Below are 16,007 nucleotides of genomic sequence, written 5' to 3' on the forward strand. Positions count from 1 at the left end.
ACCTGACACGAACTAAAATGGTCATTATGTTTTTAAATGACGCTTTTCTCTACTACCTGCTTGGTGTTACAACACCTTTCAGACAGTTCCATTTTCCTTGATACGTGTGAATAACGCATTTGACGATGAGTATGTATCTGTATAATGCGCAGTGTGCACTTTGTGTATACCATTGCAGGTTTTTGGTACAATGCACGTGAACTTGTCAGTTAGCAGCTGCGAAACGGAGACTGATAAACATTCCCCCTAACACGTCACCCCTTACCCCGGCGACAATGGAACTTCCTCTCTCTCCTCCGCGTGCACGCCCTTGAGATAACACACTAACTCCAAATATTCGTACTGAAACAAATACTCTACTGCTCATAATCCGATGAACATGTGGACGTCAGTATAAATTTGTGTAAAACTGTGAAGTATACTCATTGTACTGATAATTATTCGAAAATGAGACCTAGCTGCAAAATGAATTGAGGAGACAATTTTTAAGAATGGAAGTTTTTGTTCGGGTTGTCGAACGCGCAATTTTAGTTAGCAGCTTACCTTAAAGATACAGAGGGAGTGTTGATTAGCCGCCATATTCGTGACAGGGGCAATGCTGGCTTGGCTCCACACTGGTGCTCCCAACCCACAAGTGTGTGCACATCCTATAAAAGTTGCCCTTTGGCTAACGTTTTGGATAAAAGCTTGTGCAAAATTGAAGTAAGTATAAAATTGAAACTGAATTTTGATGCTGCATGTTTCTGTTGTTTTTTGGTTCAAAAATGGTTCAAATGGCTCTGAGCACTATGGGACTCAACTGCTGTGGTCATTAGTCCCCTAGAACTTAGAACTAGTTAAACCTAACTAACCTAAGGACATCACACACATCCATGCCCGAGGCAGGATTTGAACCTGCGACCGTAGCAGCAGCGCGGCTCCGGACTGGAGCGCCTAGAACCGCACTGCCACCGCGGCTGGCTTTTTGCTTCTTGTAGCAGTTCATGAATGCAAACAAGTTTAAGATACGATAGTGTATGGAAATTGGGGCTCTAATTATAAGTCTTCACGAATCTATGTTACTTCTGTGTGGTATCTACACCTAAGGGCTGATCGATATACACTCCTGGAAATTGAAATAAGAACACCGTGAATTCATTGTCCCAGGAAGGGGAAACTTTATTGACACATCCTGGGGTCAGATGCATCACATGATCACACTGACAGAACCACAGGCACATAGGCACAGGCAACAGAGCATGCACAATGTCGGCACTGGTACAGTGTATATCCACCTTTCGCAGCAATGCAGGCTGCTATTCTCCCATGGAGACGATCGTAGAGATGCTGGATGTAGTCCTGTGGAACGGCTTGCCATGCCATTTCCACCTGGCGCCTCAGTTGGACCAGCATTCGTGCTGGACGTGCAGACCGCGTGAGACGACGCTTCATCCAGTCCCAAACATGCTCAATGGGGGACAGATCCGGAGATCTTGCTGGCCAGGGTAGTTGACTTACACCTTCTAGAGCACGTTGGGTGGCACGGGATACATGCGGACGTGCATTGTCCTGTTGGAACAGCAAGTTCCCTTGCCGGTCTAGGAATGGTAGAACGATGGGTTCGATGACGGTTTGGATGTACCGTGCACTATTCAGTGTCCCCTCGACGATCACCAGTGGTGTACGGCCAGTGTAGGAGATCGCTCCCCACACCATGATGCCGGGTGTTGGCCCTGTGTGCCTCGGTCGTATGCAGTCCTGATTGTGGCGCTCACCTGCACGGCGCCAAACACGCATACGACCATCATTGGCACCAAGGCAGAAGCGACTCTCATCGCTGAAGACGACACGTCTCCATTCGTCCCTCCATTCACGCCTGTCGCGACACCACTGGAGGCAGGCTGCACGATGTTGGGGCGTGAGCGGAAGACGGCCTAACGGTGTGCGGGACCGTAGCCCAGGTTCATGGAGACGGTTGCGAAAGGTCCTCGCCGATACCCCAACAGTGTCCCTAATTTGCTGGGAAGTGGCGGTGCGGTCCCCTACGGCACTGCGTAGGATCCTACGGCCTTGGCGTGCATCCGTGCGTTGCTGCGGTCCGGTCCCAGGTCGACGGGCACGTGCACCTTCCGCCGACCACTGGCGACAACATCGATGTACTGTGGAGACCTCACGCCCCACGTGTTGAGCAATTCGGCGGTACGTCCACCCGGCCTCCCGCATGCCCACTATACGCCCTCGCTCAAAGTCCGTCAACTGCACATACGGTTCACGTCCATGCTGTCGCGGCATGCTACCAGTGTTAAAGTCTGCGATGGAGCTCCGTATGCCACGGCAAACTGGCTGACACTGACGGCGGCGGTGCACAAATGCTGCGCAGCTAGCGCCATTCGACGGCCAACACCCCAGTTCCTGGTGTGTCCGCTGTGCCGTGCGTGTGATCATTGCTTGTACAGCCCTCTCGCAGTGTCCAGAGCAAGTATGGTGGGTCTGACACACCGGTGTCAATGTGTTCTTTTTTCCATTTCCAGGAGTGTAGGTTACATGCATCACCTTTATGTTGGCAGTGCCGAGAGAAAAATTAATACAGATTCATTTATCCTTTCATGACGCCCTCTCCTCACCAAGTCCTCATTATCTCCCCCCCCCCCCCCCAGACAATGAGCTAATCGGTCGCATTTTCAGGTTCTTGCGTTAGGTAAGACAGTGTTATTATTTTGAAGGGGGGCAATAGATGGACATGACAAACAATAATTTGGGAGCCACGAACTAGAGTATCAGCCTATGTGAATAAATATTTTGGTAATTGCTGGTCAAGTACCTCCAGCCGCGGAAGTCGAACATGTGCCAGAACAAATGGACATGGCCAGCCCATAGTGGGCTCCGCGTCAGCGGCGGCTCTTCCATGCAGCGGCTCTCCTGCAGCGAGGTTGCCACCGCTGCACCACGTGCAGACCGCGGCCAATAGCCGCTCCCTCCAGTTTCGTATATAGGGACCCGCTCTGCCCTAGTCCAGACTTTCTCCCATTATTCTGTTTTAAGTTCCCCTTTCTCGCCTTATGTATGTAATATGTTACTCTTATGTCACTCGGCTGAAGAGCGGCGGATTGTGCCGCTGACAGCCCTCCCCTGCCCATATGGGGCAGGGGAATGAAATCACAATAAAGGAAAAAAAAACCTAGTCCAGTCAGTCTGGTACTCGCTCTGTATTGCGTCTGTATCTCGGCGGTACTGCGTTCTGGTCGTTGCTTGTTGTTGACATTTGCCTGGCTCTGGTTCCGAGTGGATTTACTGTTGGTGTTTGGTGTTGTGGTTTCTACAAGCCTCCGTTGTTTATCTATTCCTTCTTGTGTCGGTCATAGTCGGTTGGTTGTTGTCGGTTGTCGTTGGTCTGTCGTCCGACTCGTCCTTGTGTTTACCCGGTGGTGCGTGCTCCACCGCCAGCGGCTTCCCCACCTGGCGGTTCTGATCCGCAGTCCTAGGTGTTCCCGCAGTTGGTTTTTGTTACTACAGCTGGTGTGATGTGTGTTTCTGTAGACTAAACTAGCAAGGTCTGGTGATACGCCATGCTTCATTCTTAACAAATGGACATCTGGTTAATCAATAGTGTGTAATTTATTGGGTGGACTGTTTGGTTGACTGACAGTGTCTTTGTACTTTGATGTTTGATTGAATGTTGCATAATTCTTTTATACTTATCTGGTCATGATTTTAAATATTGTACATACTCAGGAATCAGGGCCTTACCGAGCCCCTGGCTATACTGGCTCCCATGAAGGGTGTAAGCACACGAAGCGTAAAAACCTATATAATCAAAACGTGAAATACGATTTAATTCTCCTGCCTCTCATGTTTCTGTCTTCTGACTGCGAGAAGAAGACTTGCCCTCAGGTCGCGACTGTGCGCACACAGTTATCACAGTGTCATTTCGTCCAAGCAGCAGCATAAAAAATGATTTCTAATGAACAAGATTCATATGAGTTATGTGTCAACAGTGCACTTACTTCATAAATTGCCAACTACTTTTTTTGTACACTACTAGCTCACGTTCAACAATGGAATTTTTGTTGAAACTTCGTTACGGTATAGTAGGATCTAATGGATTCGTGAATGAGTGCTAAAAGAGATATGCTATTTGACTGAAGATTTCAGATTTTTGCTGATTTCTGACAACTAGGGAATGGAATGAAACGGTTTAAGCTTGAATGCTTCAAATTATTTGATAGAATAATAGGTGTATCGGGAAACGGGTTTCACATATAACATCCCATTTCACCTCATTTTAATTTATTGCAGGAATGCCTTAAACGAGAGTTTCCCATTTGGATATTTCGAAGTTTTTTTCAGAGTATGGGTTACTAGTACAGTTGACAGATTAAACTGACAAAATTACCAAATACATCCTGGCAAAAGAATTTTCTGAGCTGATAAAAGTTGTTGCATGCTGCAAAGTTCAAAATAATTCTGTTTTTACTGTATTGACACTGAATTTATTTCTAGTATCAGACCATAAATGATTCACATGACTGAAGATTGGTTCAAATGGCTCTGAGCACTATGGGACTCAACTGCTGTGGTCATAAGTCCCCTAGAACTTAGAACTACCTAAACCTAACTAACCTAAGGACATCACACACATCCATGCCCGAGGCAGGATTCGAACCTGCGACCGTAGCAGTTGTGCGGTTCCAGACTGTAGCACCTTTAACCGCTCGGCCACTCCGGCCGACTGACTGAAGATTATTCCCACACAGACAATGTTGCATCGACCCATCATTACCCTTTGATAACATTTTTTATGTTACATGTTTCTTCAATACCCACCATCTTCGATGCTTGTACAAATTTTTCATATGTAGGAGTTACTCTTTCTGCATTCATACAACTGAAAATATTAAAAGGAGTATTTTCATAGACAGAGAAGTTTTCATGATAATCTTTAGCTCTTTGATAAGGCATGAGAGCTTCATTCTTGAATTTATTTAAGTCAACCTCATTTAGTTTTAACACATCTTGATAAAATTTTGCGCCAAAGAAACAGTCATTCTTATGTGCTATGATATCCAGTTTTAATGTGACTATTGTATTAAATAATTCTAGAATTTTATATGTTTCTGAAATAAATTAACAAATGATACACTAAACAAACGCATCACTCTGACAATCTATTTTATTCATTAGCCATGAAAGACAAAATAAGCTTACTGCACTCACTCTCATTCTCTTGGCAGAAATACATCTTGGTTCCTTTCCAGTCAAGCAAAAGACTTTCCGCAGTTGCCCATCTAACTGTTGTGGCAAAACAAGGCATGATAATCATAATTAATGAAAGCAGAGCATTCTCTAAGCACCTCCACTCTTTTAACACTGAAAGAAAATTCACCAAAACCTTTAGTACAAGAGTTTCAATATCAAAAGGTACTGGCTTCATGCAATGTTTTGCTGCATTACGCAAAACATGGCTACTACAATTAGATTTATGGGCTTCAGGGTTCAGATTGACCTCATTTGATTGCGCAAATCAATAAGTAAGTTAGTGATATGAATGTAATCCGAAAAATACTGAACCACCCACTTGTACTTTGGTACCAAACACCGAACATGGACCGGAAATACGTAACAGTTTCGTAAATGACCCAACATCCGATGGCTCAGCTTACAAGCTGCTTCTCCAAACTTTGAAACAGCTTAGGACTTAGGGGATACTTATGACAATGCCAGTGACTGCAGCATGTTGTCAAGGCAGTACAGCAAATTAAACATGATAAAAAACTATTTAAGATAGAGTATAGCTGAGGTAGACTGTCAAATTGAGCTATCTTGTCATAGAATAGGACACAGCTGCTAGATTTGACATCAGTGACAAAAACCAACACGTTTGCTTCGCGAAAGTAAGAAAATGGAAACTAAAATTGTAACAAAAACATATTCTTGAGAAGACACATATTTCAGCACTTATTTACATCACCTTTTTACTTACGTCCAGTTAATTTATGAAGAACAAATAAATTCTATTCGTTACTGTACATCATATTAAAATCAGTATGCAATAGCTGACATAAAAAATTAGATACAGTTTTTGGTTTATTTTCATTTTTTAGAAATTTGATACGATTTGTAATTTATTTACTGCATACATTTAATTAGTTGTGTGCAATATTTTCCATTTGTTGTTGTTGCTACCGTTATGGCCTTCAGTCCAAAACCTGGTTTGATGCAGCATGTCATGCTAGTGTATCCTGTGCAAGCCTCTCCATCTCTGCATAACTACCACAACCTACATCCACTTGAACCTGCACCTTAGTACTCTATTCAAGCATTGTTTTACCCTCTCCACAGACACACACACACACAAACGCATACTTACTTCCGTCACCAAAATGACAATCCCTTGATGCCTCGGGGTGCATGTTAATAACTGATCCATTCTTTGAGTCAAGTTGTGCCTAAATTTAGATTTTCCCCACTTCGATTTAGTACCTCCTCATTTATTATTCGATCTACCCATCAATTCTTCAGCATTCTTCTATAGCACAACATTTCAAATGCTTCTATCTTCTTCTTATCTGAATGGGTATCGTCAATATTTCACTTCCATACAAAACTATATTCCAGACAAGTACCTTCAGAAAATATTTCCTAACACTTACACTATGTGATCAAAAATATCCGGACACCCCCACAAATATGCATTTTTCATATGAGGTTCATTGTGCTGCCATCTACTGTCAGGTACTCCACATCAGTGACCTCAGTAGCCATTAGACATAGGGAGAGAGCAGGATGCGGCGTTCCGCACAACTCACGGACTTTGAACGTGGTCAGGTGATTGGGTGCCATCTGTGTCACACGTCTGTATGCGAGAGTTCCACACTCCTAAACATCCCTAGGTCCACTGTTTCCGGTGTGATAGTGAAGAGGAAACGTGAAGGGACACGTACAGCACAAAAGTGCACAGGCCAACCTCGTATGCTGACTGACAGAGACCGCCAAGAACTGAAGAGGGACGTAATGTTTAATAGGAAGACATCTATCCAGACCATCACACAGGAATTCCAAATTGTACCAGGACCCACTGCAAATACGGTGACAGTTAGGCAGGAGGTGAGAAAACTTGGATTTCGTGGTCGAGCGGCAGCTCATAAACCACACATCACGTCGGTAAATGCCAAACGACGCCTCGCTTGGTGCAAGAATCGTAAACATTAGACGACTGAACAGTGGAAAAACATTGTGTGGAGTGCCGAATCACGGTACTCAATGTGGCGATCCGATGGAGAATGCCCAGTGTACCTCATCTGCCAGAGTGTTTAGTGCCAACAGTAAGATTCAGAGGTGGTGGTGTTATGGTATGGTCGTGTTTTTCAAGGAGGTGGCTTGCACTCCTTCTTGTTTTACGTGGCAATATCACAGCACAGGCCTACGTTGACGTTTTAAGCACCTTCTTGAAGAGAAATTCAGGGATGGCCATTGCATCTTTCAACACGGTCGAGCACCTGTTCATAATTCACGGCCTGTGGCGGAGTGGTTACACGACAATAACGTCCCTGTAATGGACTGGTCTGCACAGAGTCCTGACCTGAATCCTATAGAATATCTTTGGGATGTTTTGGAAAGCCGATTTCGTGCCAGGCCTCACCGAGCGACATCGATACCTCCCCTCAGTGCAAAATCCATGAAGAATGGTCTGCCGTTCCCCAAGAAACCTTCCAGCACCTGATTGAACGTATGCCTTCGAGAGTGGAAGCTGTCATCAAGGATGGACCAGCACCATACTGAATTCCAGCCGTACCGATGGAGGGCGCCACAAACTCGTAAGTCATTTTCAGTGAGGTGTCCAGATACTTTTGTTCACATAGTGTAGGTTTTTAATAAAAGTTAACAAATATGTATTTTTCGTAAATGGTTTTCTTGCTGCTGCCAGTCGGAATTTTATTTCTTCCATACTTAAGCCATCAACAGCAATTTTGCTGCCAAAATAACAAAACTCATATACTACTTTGAATAACAGCAGAGAAGTTTACAACTCTCTCTCACTCCCTTCTCAACTACTGCCTCCCTTTCACTTTTTTCGAATTGCATACCTGCACTCTGTCTTCTACACAAAATCTTAATAATCTTTTGGAGCCTGTATTTTATATCTGCTACCTTTCGAATTGTGTAGTCCAGACCAAACTGTCGAAAGCTTTCCCTAAATCTACAAATGCTGTAAACCTATCGTCTAGGAAAAGTCATAGAGTCAGTATTGCCTTGCATGTTTCCACATTTTTCCATAAACCAAACTGACCTTCCCTAAGGTTAGCCTCTACCAGTTTTTCAATTCTTCAGTAAATAATTCGTGTCAGTATTTTTCAACCAGTCATTCCTATGAACACCTGCCTTCTTTGGAATTATTTTATTCTTCCTGCAGTCTAAAGCTGTTTCGCCTGTCTCGTAATTATATCTTCCACACCAGGTAGAATAATTTTGTCATGGTTGGCTCTCCAAAGAATCTCAATAATTCTGAGGCAATGTCGTTATTTCCAAGGGCCTTATTGGCCTGTAGGTCTCTCATTGCTTTGTCAATTTCTTCTCGCAGTATCACTTCTTCCCTGTCATCCACATCTACTTCTTCCCTTTCTACAATATTGCCTTCAAGTTTGTTTCCCTTGGATCGCCCCTCTACATATTCCTTCCACCTTCTAGCTTTTCTTTCTCTGCTTAGTACTGGATTGTTATTTGAGCTCTTGATACTCATTCAGCTGCATCTCTTTTCTCCAAAGGTTTCTTTAATTTCCTTACAGACAGCATCTATCTCTCCTCTAGTCAGCCTTGCATTTGTCCTTCATCAATTTGTGCTTAACCTTTTTGCACTTCCTGACAATCTCATTTTTTATGCATTTGTATTCTCTTTTGCCTGCTTCATTTGCTACATTTTTATATTTTCTCTTTCCATCAGTTAAATTCAGTATCTTCTATGATACCCAAAAATTTCGATTAGGCCTTGTCTTTCTACGTATTTGCTCCTCTGCTGCCTTCTCTGTTGCATCTCTCAAAACTACTTATTCATTTCCTACTGTATTCCTTTCCCCTGCTGTAATCAATCATTGCCTATAGCTCCCTCTGATATTCTCTGGTTCTTTCCACTTATCAAGATCTCATCTCCTTAATTTCCTACGTTTTTGTAATTTTTCTTGTTTTAATCTACAGTTCATAACTAATAAATTATGATCAGACTCTACACCTGCTCCTGGAAATGTCTAACTGTTTGAAAGTTGGCTTCCAAATCTCTGTCTTACCAATACATACATTGAGGTAAGGAAAGTAATGGGATAGCGATGTGGACATATTCAGAGGGCGGTATTATCATGTACACAAGGTACAAAAGGGTAATGCATTGGCAGAGCTGTCATTTGCACTCAGGTGATTCATGGCCACACAATGGGAATTAACGGACTTTGAGAATGTGGTATGGCAGTTGGAACAAGATGCCCGTAACATTCAATTTCGGAAATCGTCAGAGAATTCAGTATTCCGAGATCCAGACTGTCAAGGGAGTGCCGGCAATACCTCTCACCAAGGATAGTGAAGTGGCCTAACGGCCTTCATTTAACAACCGAGAGCAGCAGCGTTTGTGTAGAGTTGTTAGTGCTAACACACACGCAAGACTGCGTGAAATAGCCCCATAAGTCAGTGTCGGATGTAGGAAGAACGTATCCATTAGGAAACTGCGGCGAAATTCGGCGTTGTTGAGCTAGGGCAGCAGATGACCGTTGCTAGTGCTATTGCTATAGGCACAACACCACATGCAGTGCCGCTCCTGAACTCATGATCATTTCACTTTGACCCTAGACGACTGGAAAATCGTGGCCTGGTCAGATAAGTCTCGATTTCCTTGGTAAGAGCTGAGTGTAGAGATCGAATGTGGCTCAGACCCCAGAAGCCATGGACCCAAGTTGTCAACAACACACTGTGCAAGGTGGTAGTGGCTCCATAATGGTGTGGGCTGTGTATACATGGAATGGACTAGGTCTTCTGATCAATCTGAACCGATCAGTAACAGTAAATGGTTATGTTCAGCTACCTGGAGATCATCTCGTTGTTGTTCCCAAACAACAATGGAATTTTTATGGATGTTAGTGTGGCATGTCACTGGGCCACAGTTGTTCGCAACTGATGTGAGGAACATTCTGGACAATTCAAGTGAATGACTTAACCACCCAGATCACTTGAAATGAATCTCACTAAACATTTATGGGATGTAATCAAGAGGTCAGTTCTTGCACGAAATCCTACACTGGCAACACTTCCACGATTATGGATGGGTAAAGAGACAGAATGACTCAGTATCTCTACAGCATGCTTCTAACGACTTGTTGAGTCCATGTTTGGATGTGACTATGTCTTATTTTTAATTAAATTCTGAGATATTATTTCTTCTATGTTGACTTGTCGAATACCTGGTAGAAATGTAAAGAATGTAAGTCAGGTGTACACACAGTAAATTTCATAAATTTAAAATTGATGAGTCTAATCATGGCACTCCATGAAGTAAAACGTCTTTTCTCGCTTTACATTGGTTCCTTTGTTGGTTGGTGGAGGAGACTAAATGGTGAGGTTATTGCTCCCATCAGATTAAGGAAGGATGGAGAAGGAAGTCGGCCATGCGAGGTGTGTACCTCACTGAACTCTCACGCCAGGAAATCCATGTCAAATTGTCTCAACATGGAGCATATTTACAAAATTCCATAATTTCAAGACAAACAAATGTGACTACATTGCCACAGACACAGTTTTTTGCACATGAATCTCGTCTTGGCAGAGTGCCTACTTCTGTACATTATTTACAAGGACAAGAAAAGTGAAGCTATTCCAATAATATTTTACATAACAGGCAAAAACATAGTGATCAAAAATTCCGTTTCTTGCAGCACAACATACTGCCTGGTGATGTACCAAACGAGGTGGTGCAGGACCCCTCCAGAGGGACACAAGTAGGACAATGCAAGTGGTTGGCTGGATGGGAGAGTGCCAGCCAGTCTACACTCAAACCATTCTCACAGAGTTGTGTCTTGGGACACTGGGACACTCCACTGCTGCTTTCCTAAAAGCATGATGTCTTTAGTTTTTGTGTGGAATACTGTGTGCTACTTTGTTGAAACTGAAATATTATTTTCCATTTTAAAATCTCCCCACCTAAGATATTGATAGTGCCACAGTCACATTCCTTTTTATGTTCCTTGGGCTTAAGGATAATTCACACCAGCTGTCATGGCACCGTCACATCACAGCACCATCATGTCAAAGTGTATTCATATCACCTCACCTAATAGCATGTCACGTCCATTCAAGTGATGTGATCTCTATTTGCATGGTTGCCCTAAACCGTTTTTTCGTGGGAGTTGTGATCTTCTGAAGATGACTTTCATCTGTTTTTACACACAAAATGCATGTACACAACAGAATATCTTATATACGTGGATGGTGGAGTCCACATTTGTATGACAGTGACATATGTTTGACTCAAATGGTTTGCAGCTTGCATAAATGCAAAACAACACAAAAAAGAGAGTAGGTCTATAAAATGTCATTATGTGGTACAGAAAGGGAATTTCACACGCTATAATGGAGCTCAGGGAAGAGGAATCTGTATTTTATAAGTATTTTAGGAAGTTGAAGCGCCAGTTTTTTCATTGGTTACGCCAAATTGCACCCAGAATCGCTGAAGCGAACACAGTGTTATGAGCTGTCATCACGTCTCGTGAAAAATTGGTCTGCGGAAGATTTAATTGCCAGTCCAGTGCAAATTTTTGTGCATTAGTCGTATCTCTTTCAAACGTTTCCCTGGAGGACTTATACGTTTTCTCCACATCTTTTATTGGCATAATCTAAATCATTTCAGGCAGGGGGGTTACCTTCATAGTCTCGTATGTTATTGAATTTAGCATATGTTATAATACAGGAGTAAGTAAGAAACAAACATTTTTTTGTTTTCTCCAAAAAAATTCCTGCCCCAAGATACAGGCCTCAAATGATGACACTGTGAACATCATTTTGAAGATGCGAATTTCGGAATTTTTTTAAAAAAATGCTCTATCTCTGTAACAGTTCTAGATTTTTGTTAGAGTTGTTTTTATTTTAAAGATAATTGCTTTATGATTACAATGGTATCCTCCGTTTAGCCATATCTATCAAAGTTCTTTTACTGTCACCTTTTGAATTTTTTTACAATTTACAGAAAAAAATTTTTTTTTCAAAAATACCGATCCAGAAAAGTTAGATTTTTTTCTGTTGATTAGTACCATGTAGTACTATATTCTCTGTACAGGTGTGCTTCCACTTTTAAGTTGGACAAGTTTTATTTCAAAAAATCATTTTTTTATCTTTCAAGGGTAATGCATGACTTCATTGAAGCTGTTTTCTTACCAATTTATTTGTTACAATGTTTGTTTGTATTGTCTATGTTGTAGTTATTTCTTATCACTTTCATTGTTGCAGATATTTCTTACACTTTATTGTAGTCTCTTGTCAGTTTTTTGCTGTGGTTGTTCATTGCAGGTTTATGTATTGTAGTTGTTCAGTGATAATTTGTATACTGAAGAGGCTTCTAAGAAATCTGAGACCATCCAGTGAGTTCTGTGTGTTTGTGAGGAATTTCCATTTGACACAGTTGCAGTGTGTTTTGTGAAAAGGACTGTTTGAAATGTATTCTGACTGGGGCCACAGGAGCGTGAAGTGTGCTAAATGTTTGCTCATCCATAAAAGTGTGACATATAAGGCAAACAAAAAAACAGACTTTGTTCAGGTTGGGAATAAGTGTTCTTATTTGAAGACTCTGTTTCAAAGTGAAGATATTTCCAGTGATGACTTTTTGTGTTCCAAATGTTTTGACAGAATAACAACAATGATAGTATCTGAACAAGGTAAAGCCTCACATGGTACAGATGAGGCAGATTTTGCATCAATACAGGAAGAATTAAATACCTTGAATCAATCATCTACAGAGGTAGCCCTGTTAGTTAACTGTGATCAGTGAAGTCGAGTCATAAGCTCTATGCATCAAGAAAATGCACAGAAATTACTAAAGCTATGGATGAATAAACTACAGAAAAATTGACCACACTCTTCAAACCAAAAATTCCATCTTCAGAATGAAATGAACCAAAGCTCTCTTGCAGCTCTTGCCAGGAATTTTTCACAAATATCAATTCAGCTGTTGAATATTGTGCATCCTACTGTGAAAAGGTGCAAGTTTTAACTATTATTTCAGAGACATTTTCAAAGAAAACAGTTTGAACCACATTCCATTAGTATCAAAGTACATGGTAGACAAATCAAGAAATTTGATGTCTGTAAAAGGAGTCTTTGGAAGACCAGATCCCTATTATGGTCATCCTGTAGAAGCAGCTCAAGTTCAAATAGTGCCAACAAAAAAGACATTATAACTGCAACAGTTGAAGGTCAAAAATTTGTGAAAGTGAAGACACATATGACTCTCAGTATTAAAGAAACTTTTCCAATTTGTAAGAGCAACTATAGAACTTCACATAGTGGAAGATCAAAATTTTATGTCCTATGACCTAAGTGAGTAATTCCATTTCCACCTAGAGATGTCTGCTTATGTGTGTACTGCGCGAATTTTGAACATTGTGTGGTAACTTTGAAGAACTTCCTGGAGCACGTGACATATAACACCTTGGTTGGGCGCGTGAAGTCATTATTAGTCTGTGATGTAAAGTGAGAGACTTGTTTGTTTGAAGAATATGACGACTGCCCTGGAAAGGGAGGACTGTCTTTACAAACTTAGCCTGGAAGATGTAGCGGTAACTCTGAATAAATTACATATGTGACATGAGAGGAAAATAAACTAAATAAGAAAACTGTTGCCTTTGACAGTTTCACTGATGACCTTGGCAAATGGTCAATGAAAGCAGTAACACACCAGCATCTGAAGAAACTGCAAGTTATTTTACTGTGAACTGGTCTGTAATTCTCCCACAAGATGTACAAGGGTATCATTGGAGTAATGACCAGGTTTCAATTTTTGTAGGAGTGGTATATTTTCAAAACAAGACCACAAGTGTTGCAGTTATAAGTGATGACGCAGGATATGATTCAGCGCATGCTTTGGTAGCAATACGCAAAATTCTTCAACTGCAAAGAGGGGCAGAGAAGATCATAATTATTTCTAATAGTGCTCCTAGTCATTTTAAAAATCATTACCAGCTGTATAAATTGAGTAAGTCGCTTGTGCTAACTGACTGGGTATACAGTGCTACTGGTCACATGAAGGGGCCTTGTGGTGGTGTAGGAGGCATGCTCAAGCAACATGCTACAAAACATAATATTTCCAGACCAAATACAGCTGCGATTCAGAATGCTGAGGATTTTACAAGAGTCTTGAAGTCTTACACATCCACAGCCCTAATTCTTTTGTCCAAAGAGGAAAAAAGAATTCCATGCACAGAAAAAAGAAGACTGGCCCAAAAAACTACTCCTGTAAAAGTAATTCAGAGGACACATTTTTCGACTCAAAGTGATGGGCAAACTCATACTGCACACACTTTAAAGAGCAAGAAAGAAGAAACTTCATTCGTTCAGCCAACACCTCAGAAATAGCAGGATAATATTCAGATTCAGAACTTGAGAAGGGGGATGTTTGTGGTGTGTGTGTGTGTGTGTGTGTGTGTGTGCGTGTGTGTGTGTGTGTGTGTGTGTGTGTGTATGACTGTGACTGGTGGATTACAGAGATCATAGACACCAGTTATGAGTTAAACGAAATTGTAGTGAACTTTATGCTACCACATGGACCAGCTGCTGGGTATAGGTTTCCAGCAGGACAGCAACAACCCCATCAGTTCTCACTTCCTGTTCACAATGTTTTGAAGATTGTAAGTGATCCAGATCCTATTGATTCAACAGGAAGGCATCACTCTATATCAAAGGAAGATTCTGAAGCACTGGAACACATTTTTAGTTCATTGACTGGCTAATTTCAGTACAAAACAAAGTGCACAGAAGTTTTATAAATTGAAACCCTTAAGTCTTTGGACCTTTCACATACATTTTGAAATCATTTAAAATGCTTGAAAATGAGTCTCTTACTCATCTTTCAAAACTAAAATTATGTTAAATAAGGATACATTCTGATTTTTATGAGCCTGTAATGTGATAATAATACAGGTTTTATGCATGCAAAAATTTCAGTTGTTCATAAAACCTCTTCAACCTACAACTCGAAGCTCTCCTTTTCAGGGAATGTAGAACTATATGGTGCTAATCAACAGAAAAGAACCAAAATATTATGGATTGGAATTTTGAGAAATTTTTTTTTCATAAATTACAAGTTCATAATTCTGTCATAAAACAAATTTGGCAGATAACTCCAAATGGAGCGTTTCGTTGTAATCATAAAGCAATTATCTTTCAAATAAAGAAAAACCCAACAAAATATCTAGAATTGATGCAGAGATACAGCAATTTAAAATCTTTTCCAAAATTCGCATCTTTAAAATGGTATGCACAGTGTCATCTTTGGAGGCCCGTATCTCAGAGCAGAAACTTTTTTTTAAAAAAAAAACAGAAAAAAATGTGTTCCTTAGTTAGTCCTTCATTTTGACATATGCTAAATTCAATATCTGAGACTTTTTCTAGCCTTCCTGAATTAATATGGACTATGCCTATTTGGCTTTTAATAGTTCAAGTGCCTTATTTGTACTGGGGTTAACAAGTGAAACCAAATAAATATTGAACACTAGTGCTTGCAAAATTGTTTCATACGCTGTCAAAGGAGCTACTTAGCAATAAATAAGTCTGCCAAAAAGACACAATTAAACGAACAACTCTAATAATACATTAGTTGATGTATACTTCACCAAAAATGTATTTTTCCACTGTTGCAGCATCTGAAGATTTCAGTCCATTTCATTATGAAATATTACAAATGCCTAACAACATATAAATAAATTTCACTCACTGAACAGTCTGATTCTGCCCACGGAATTCTTTTCAGTTAAAGTTGCAGCTGTACTGCTGTCCATTGCATGGTA

Source organism: Schistocerca americana, chromosome 4 (genome assembly GCF_021461395.2).
Source record: "Schistocerca americana isolate TAMUIC-IGC-003095 chromosome 4, iqSchAmer2.1, whole genome shotgun sequence".
Lineage (NCBI taxonomy): Eukaryota > Metazoa > Arthropoda > Insecta > Orthoptera > Acrididae > Schistocerca > Schistocerca americana.